This window comes from Notamacropus eugenii, chromosome 4 (genome assembly GCF_028372415.1).
Source record: "Notamacropus eugenii isolate mMacEug1 chromosome 4, mMacEug1.pri_v2, whole genome shotgun sequence".
Taxonomy (NCBI): Eukaryota; Metazoa; Chordata; class Mammalia; order Diprotodontia; family Macropodidae; genus Notamacropus; species Notamacropus eugenii.
In genome coordinates this window covers 350,719,900-350,726,972 of record NC_092875.1, presented here as the reverse complement: position 1 = coordinate 350,726,972, position 7,073 = coordinate 350,719,900, and the positions used below count along the sequence as shown (strand labels likewise).

The 7,073-nt window shown below is 39.4% G+C and overlaps 1 pseudogene; it reads right to left on the bottom strand.

Moving 5' to 3' along the window:
- Positions 1-1,482: 1,482 nt before the first annotated feature.
- LOC140498502 (actin-related protein 2/3 complex subunit 1A pseudogene) lies at positions 1,483-2,969 on the bottom strand (annotated as a pseudogene).
- Positions 2,970-7,073: the final 4,104 nt, after the last annotated feature.

Sequence of the window (7,073 nt, the reverse complement as noted above, 5' to 3'; positions counted from 1 at the left end):
TGGGGAGGAGAATGCAATCTGAGGTCGACACTCATGGGGAGGGAAAGGATCATAAGAGAATAGAAGTAATGGGGGACAGGATAGGATGGAGGGTAATATAGTTAGTCCTATACAACACAACTATTATGGAAATCATTTGCAAAACTACACAGATTTGGCCTATATTGAATTGCTTGTCTTCCAAAGAGAAGGGGTGGAGAAGGAGGGAGCTAAAGAAGTTGGAACTCAAAGTGTTAGGATCAACTGTAATGTTCTTACCACTAGGAAATAAGAAATACAGGTTAAGGGGTAAAGAAAGCTATCTGGCCCTACAGGACAAAAGAGAAGACGGAGACAAGGGCAGAGAGGGAGGATAGAAGAGAGAGCAGATTGGTCACACGGGCAATTAGAATGCTTGGGTTTGGGGGGGAGGGGATAAAAGGGGAGAAAATTTGTAACCCAAAATTTTGTGAAAATAAATGTTAAAAGTTAAATAAAAAAAAAAGAAAAAAAAAGAACCGATAGTGAGCATGATATTGAAATACATATAGCACTGAACTAGGCATGACACTGTATTTTATAACATTTAACAATTTGATTGAAAGAAACCTTTATCGTAATACTACTTGGGAAATTTATCTTAGACCCAACATTAGATATTTTAATCAATGACTTGAACGAAGTTATGGAAGCCCAGCTTGTTATTTTTTTTTTAAATTGTGAAGCTTCTAGAGGTAGTTAACATACTGCAAGACAAAATCAAGATCTAAAAATCATCTAGCAGTCTTGCTGTGGGGGCTAAAATATGGGAAGAGATTTAAAAGGAATAAACATATCATTCTACTCTTGGGTTCAGAAAATTAACTTTGAAAGGCAACAATTTCTATGGAAAAGACCTATCAACTTAATGGATTATAACATCAGTGTTTCTCAAAAATGTGACAGTGACAAAAAAAAAGAACAAAAAACACCTATCATAGATTCAATAAATTTAGGTATAGCGGAATTAAACAAGAGAAGTGATAGTCCTATTCTGGTCAAATCTCACCCAGTTATGTTTCCAGTTCTGAGAGGCTCATTTTAGAAAGGGAATAGACAAAACTTGAAATGAAAAGAGGAAAACTACAGAGTTAATATGCCTAGATAGAACTAGAGAGCATGTTATATAAGTATGTGTTTAAAAAAGAAAATTTTGCACACTCATTTTGAAAAGGAAAATACTTTGGAGAAAGGTTCTGAAGTATGTTCAATTTGCTCTGTTGAATAAAGAGGCAGCCAGGTGGCACAGTGAATGGAGCACTGGACCTCAAATCAGGAAGACCTGAATTCAGATCTGGAGTCTGAATCTCATTAGTTATATTTCTTTGGGAAAGTCACTTAGATAAGGCATGCCTCAGTTTTTTCACTAAAAAGGGGAATAATAATAGTACCTACCTCCTAGGGTTTTTGAAATAATAAAATGAAATAATATTTGTAATTATTTTTCCTGTATTTTTTTAAAATTTTTCTAGAAGACAATTTACATAAAATCCCCCTTTAATTTAGTGTGACAACTTCCCATGATAAACTACTTAAAGAGCAGTTTTGGTCAAGAATGGAATGAAATAGCCAATCAAAAAAATATCACTGCTGATTTTTTTAAACCAACACATTCACCAATTATGTTCAAAATAACAAAAACAAAACATCTGCAAGGATATTTTCTCAGTTTTGACTTGTGGTAGGGTCTTTCCCATCTTCATGCAAATGCTGGAGCTGCATTCTGTCAAGTGTCTGTCATGCCAGAGAATGAAGATACAGCTTCGCATGATTTGTAGCCCCTGGATCAAAGACTCTAAAGTCTTGAAATCCCAAATTGTCATTGTTCCATCGATGCCAGTGGTGCAAAATTTGCGGCAGTCTTTCTTGTCCACTTCATAAATAGACACTTGGGTGATACTGTTTTGGTGTAGCTTGTCTAGAGCAGTGTTGTGATCCTCAGTTGTGGCTCTCTTGTCCATGTTGCGGAAGTGTTCCATGGCAGAGTTGTTGCGCTGGATGCTCTGTTTTGGAATGTCTAATTTGGAGACAAAGGTCAAGGAGCCACGATCATCATAATTAAACAGCATTGGGCAGCAGTCATGGCCAGCAGCCACCACGCTATTCTCAGAGACAAACGACACACTCAAGAGTGGGAGGAACTCTGTTTTCACCTGTGAAACCATCATGTTTTTGGAGGCATCAGCAACTGATACAGTACTATCATGGCTGACCCAAGCAAGGTGGTTCTCACTGGCAGAAAAACAACTACATGGACCCACCCACCACTTCTGGTACCACCAAACTCTGACATCAGTTGACCAAAAGGCATTTTGGTACCCCATGGAGTACTGGCTGGCTTTTCATCAACTTCTTTAATGTAGGCTGAAAAAACTCTGCATTTGAAGTCACAAGATCCAGCAGCCAGCAAAACATTGTTGGGGTGCCAGTCCAAACTAAGGACAGTAGAATGAATTGGCTTTTTTATGTGTTTGCTCACCCACCAGTCATTTTCAGACTCAAAGTAGCACATGGAAATCAGTCGAGCTCCACTATCTACAGCAAATTTATTCTCCAGCAGGGACCATTTCACAAAGGTGGCTGCACGGTTAATCCTCAAGATCACCAGGGTTGGTTTCCAGATGCCATCTTTCTGACTCCAGACATAAGCATTATGGTCTGCACCACAAGTTACAATTTGATCACTCTTGGGAGCCCAATCAATACCTGTGATGTGTCCATTGTGCTCCTTCAGTTCATGGGCTTTCACCCATTGGTTCCCATTCTTCTTGTAAATGTGGACTTCATGATTATTAGGGCTAAGGGCAATTTGAGTACGGTCTTTGTTCCAAGCATGGCAGGTGATTGGCTCTAGTAAAAACTGATGAAAGGACATTATTCTTAGTGTTTTCAAAAGGGAAAAAAGCTGGGATGGGGAGGGTGTGGACGGGCCCCAGGGTGGAGGATTCGCAGACTCTGGTCAGTCAACACAAATAAGCTCCGGCAGGTGGCAGGAGGAAAGAATATTTGTAATTTTTAAACCTTAAAGTGACATATACATTCTAGTTATGATTATCTTCATTACAGCTGCTATTGTGAAATTGTTCTGGTTCTGCTTATGTTGCTTTAGATTAGTTCATACATTTCTCATATTTCTCTGAAACTATGCTCTTCTTCATTTTTATAGCACGATTGTATTCCATCACATTAGTATTGCACAACTTGTTTAGTCAATCCCCAGTTTATGAGCACTCCGTCAGTTTTCTAATTATTTGCTATGTAAAGAGCTGCTATAAATATTTTTGTACATATGGGTCCTTTACCACTTTATTTGATCTCTTTGGGATGTATAACTAGTAACAGGATCACTGGGTAAAGGGCCTGCACAGTTTAATAGAGTTTTCAATATAATTCTATATTACTTTCCAGAATGACTAGAAAAGTTCACAGCTCCACCAAGAAGGCATTGAAGTAATTTCCTGCCCCTGGCCCCACTATTCAATCCAGAATTTGCCATTTCTTATTTTTTTCAATGCTGTCAATCTGACAGATGTGAAGTGGTATATTAATTGTCATTTCTTGAATTGTTAGTGACTTAGAATTTTTTATATGGTTATTTGATAGACTGAATTTCTTCTTAAATCTACCTATTCATATCCTTTGACCATTTATAAACTGGGGAATTGCTCTTATTGTTAGTCACTCTTTTTCTTAAGGATACTTAAATTCTTCAATTAAAGTAAGTTAAAACCTCAGAGTTTCATATATGTTTGTGCCATGTACCTAATCAGCTGCTAAATTTTGTTGCTGTTATCTCCAGAACCCTTTTCAAACCACTTCTTCCCATAATTTTACATGGCTACAATATTAGTTCATTGCATAATCACCTCTCACCTGGAAAATACTATTGGAGTACCCTCCCAGTTGGTCTCCCCACCACTGATTTCTTGCATCTCTTGTTCATATTTTACATATCTACCTTAGAGTTTTCCTGAAGCTTGTTTTTAGCATCTATCTCCCTTACTCAATTGCCAGAATCTCTCTATATGTCCTAGGATCACATCTAAATTTTTCTATCTGTCATTTCAAGCCCTCCAAACCTAGGTTCAACCTACCTTTTTGGTCTTATTATGCATTACTTTGTTTTCACATAATGTATGGAACATTGAAATAGATTTTTTGTTTTGTTTTGTTTTGTCTTTTGCTATACTTTCCAGTAACATTCCTACCATCTCCATCCATTTGCACAAGCTCTTCCTCGTGTCTAGAATGCACTCACTCATTACCTCTGCTTCCTTGAATGCCCAGATTCTTTTGAATCTCAGTTCAAAAGCCATTTACTCTGTGAGAAGGACTTTACTGGTCTCCACAACCAATTATTAGTTCCTCCCCCAGAAATGTTTCCTTGCTGTTACTTAGTTGTTTCAGTCACGTCCAACTCTTTTTGACCTCATTTAGGTTTTCTTGGCAAAGATACTGGAGTTGTTTGACTTTTGTTTTTTTTCATTTTATAGATGAGGAAACTGAGACAAATGGGGTTAAATGACTTGTCAAGGGTCACACAGTTAGAAAGCGTCTAAAATTGGGTTTGAACTCAGGTCTTCCTGACTCCAAGAACTCCAAAAAGACAGCAAAAATCTCACCTTGCTCCTGGTCTTTACAGTCTCACATTTAGTCCTTGCAATATATTCAGGTAAACAGAACATTGTTATGGCCATGGATCCTGGAACAAATAAAGGCATCAGCATCTCTTAAGAAATATATGTCAGGTCAACATAATTTCTAATATAAAAGGAATAATCACAGAATGAACACACACCGAGCTTCACATTTGCAAACTATGTAACACAATAACTTATTAAAAGGGTGGCAATATGGCTTTAAACAAACACAAAGGGATATAACATCAGAGAACTCAACACACTCTACTAATAGGTCACAGTCAATTCAAAACAAAATGTTCACATAAATTCCTTTTAGGGGTATGTTCTTCTCCCCACACTGCTGTTGCAGGCTCCCACCTGGCACTTTCAGGTGTACACAGGCTTGAATGAGCCAAACAGACCAAGTCCAAGTCCTAATCTGCTCCAGCCCCACCTTCTAAGTCCTGAGGGACAGCTGGGTAACAAAGTGTAATAGTAATTTAAATGGAAAGATCTTTCTCATTAATTAATAGGCCCATATCATCTGCTTAAATCCCCTGGAAACCTAAGTCACATGTAGTAGGAGGAACTTGCTAGAGGTGGAACAGGAAGGGTGAAGCAGAACCAGAAGGAAGTAAGGGAGTGGGGTCAGGTCAGAGGTGATAGAACACTGGCTAACTAATACAGGTCAACTGACAGGTATGATGGTTGATAGTTGAGAAGGCCCTCGCTGAGGGAGGGGAGGTTTGAGCATGGCTTTGCCCTCTGCTATGTCATGTTTATTAACTTCTTGGTTACCGTGATTGATTTTGCTTTCTGTTTCTGAGATTTGACTTTCTGGTGTTTAAATAAATGTTTTTCTTTTGCTTTCCATATGGAGAGTCTTTTATATTTTGTGATCGAGAACTATGCTGGAATATTCATAGTCACCACCAGTGCTGTGAATATTGCCTTGGTGATACACAAAGCCAACAAGGTGGGTGCTCAGGGGCCAAAATCTTCCTCCATCTCACCATAGACAACTCTACCCCGTGGGTCCCAAACCACCCCAAAAAAGCATGAGGAAAGCACCTTTAGTGCTCCTGCCTTGCTGGAAAGTACTCATATTTACTCAGGACTGAATTCCAAGCTCCAGGTTTCTTGCTTTTGCAGGTCCAGTGGCCAGCAGCTTCTGGCTTCTACCTGAATCTTGATACAGACAACTCTCCTTTCCTCCTCCAGGTCTCACTATCTCACCTCACAGTGGAAGGGACTACTCTGTTTCAAATACTCCCTGCTCCTGCCCAAATCCAGGTACAGCAGGCACCAGGGGCTCCTGCCTCCAATCTCTGTCTCTGGTTCTGGCCATCTCAACTCTAGGATAGCTTTTCCTCTCCCAGCCTTCCATGGGGAGGGGCTGCTCTGGTCTGAGCATAGCATACTTCCATAGCTTCCACCTCTCCAGCACAAGCTAGGGTGGGGCAAAACTACTGGAGCCCTGGTTCTGGCTCTGGCCATCCCCACCTCCCACAAGTTTGTTTTCCTCCAACTGCTGCTCTGAGCTGTCTCCTCAGGAATGCTAGTGGGTTAGGGAGGGGGAAGGAGATGTTATCTCCCAGGGTCCCTGCTCACTTGATTTCTCTCAGGTTGACAAAAAGCAATTCAATAACTGAACCAACAACTATCCCAGTCCCACAAAACCCCACAATTTCTTTTAGTCTGTGCAGATCCTGCCGATTATGCCAATTACACTAGCACACAGGGTGGGTTGCTAGTACAGGTTCTTTAATTTGCTTTTCTAAAAGAAAGACAACTTTAAAGGGTTAACAATCATACTTTAATTACAGATAAGTAGAAAGAAGTGAGTATAGAAAGTACAAGCAAATACCCCAGAGTTTCAACAGACAGGACTCCAACTGTTTGAACAAAGTAATGCAACGGTGCTTGGGGGGCTCTTACCAAATGACTACCCAGAATCTGGTCCAGGGAATCAAAAGGTCCTTCTCATGAGCCAGCCCCAAAGCAAAGTGCCAGCTTCCAATGATATATAACAAAGACACAACAACTGATTGGCTAAGACCCAGTAGGCACAAAACCTACATTACTCAGCACAGTTGTGAATTATTATGGTTCAAAGGAGATCAGTCCTTCAGATGTTCACAATTTAGTCTGAGCCTGGGAAATTGAACTCCAGAAAGAAAACAAAAATTCCACTTTGTTTATGCTTATGCTTACCTATTTTCTTCTCATCTCCACTAGCATTTGTCATTTTTGATAGGTGTGAAGTGGTAACTTCTAAGTTGTTTTAAATTACATTTCTCTTGCCAGTGCAGATTTAGAGCATTTTCATATGATTATAGATAACTTTGATTACTTCATATGAAAACTGTCTGTTCATATTGTTTAACCAATTATCAATTGAAAGATGGCCATTATTTTTAAAAATTTGACTCA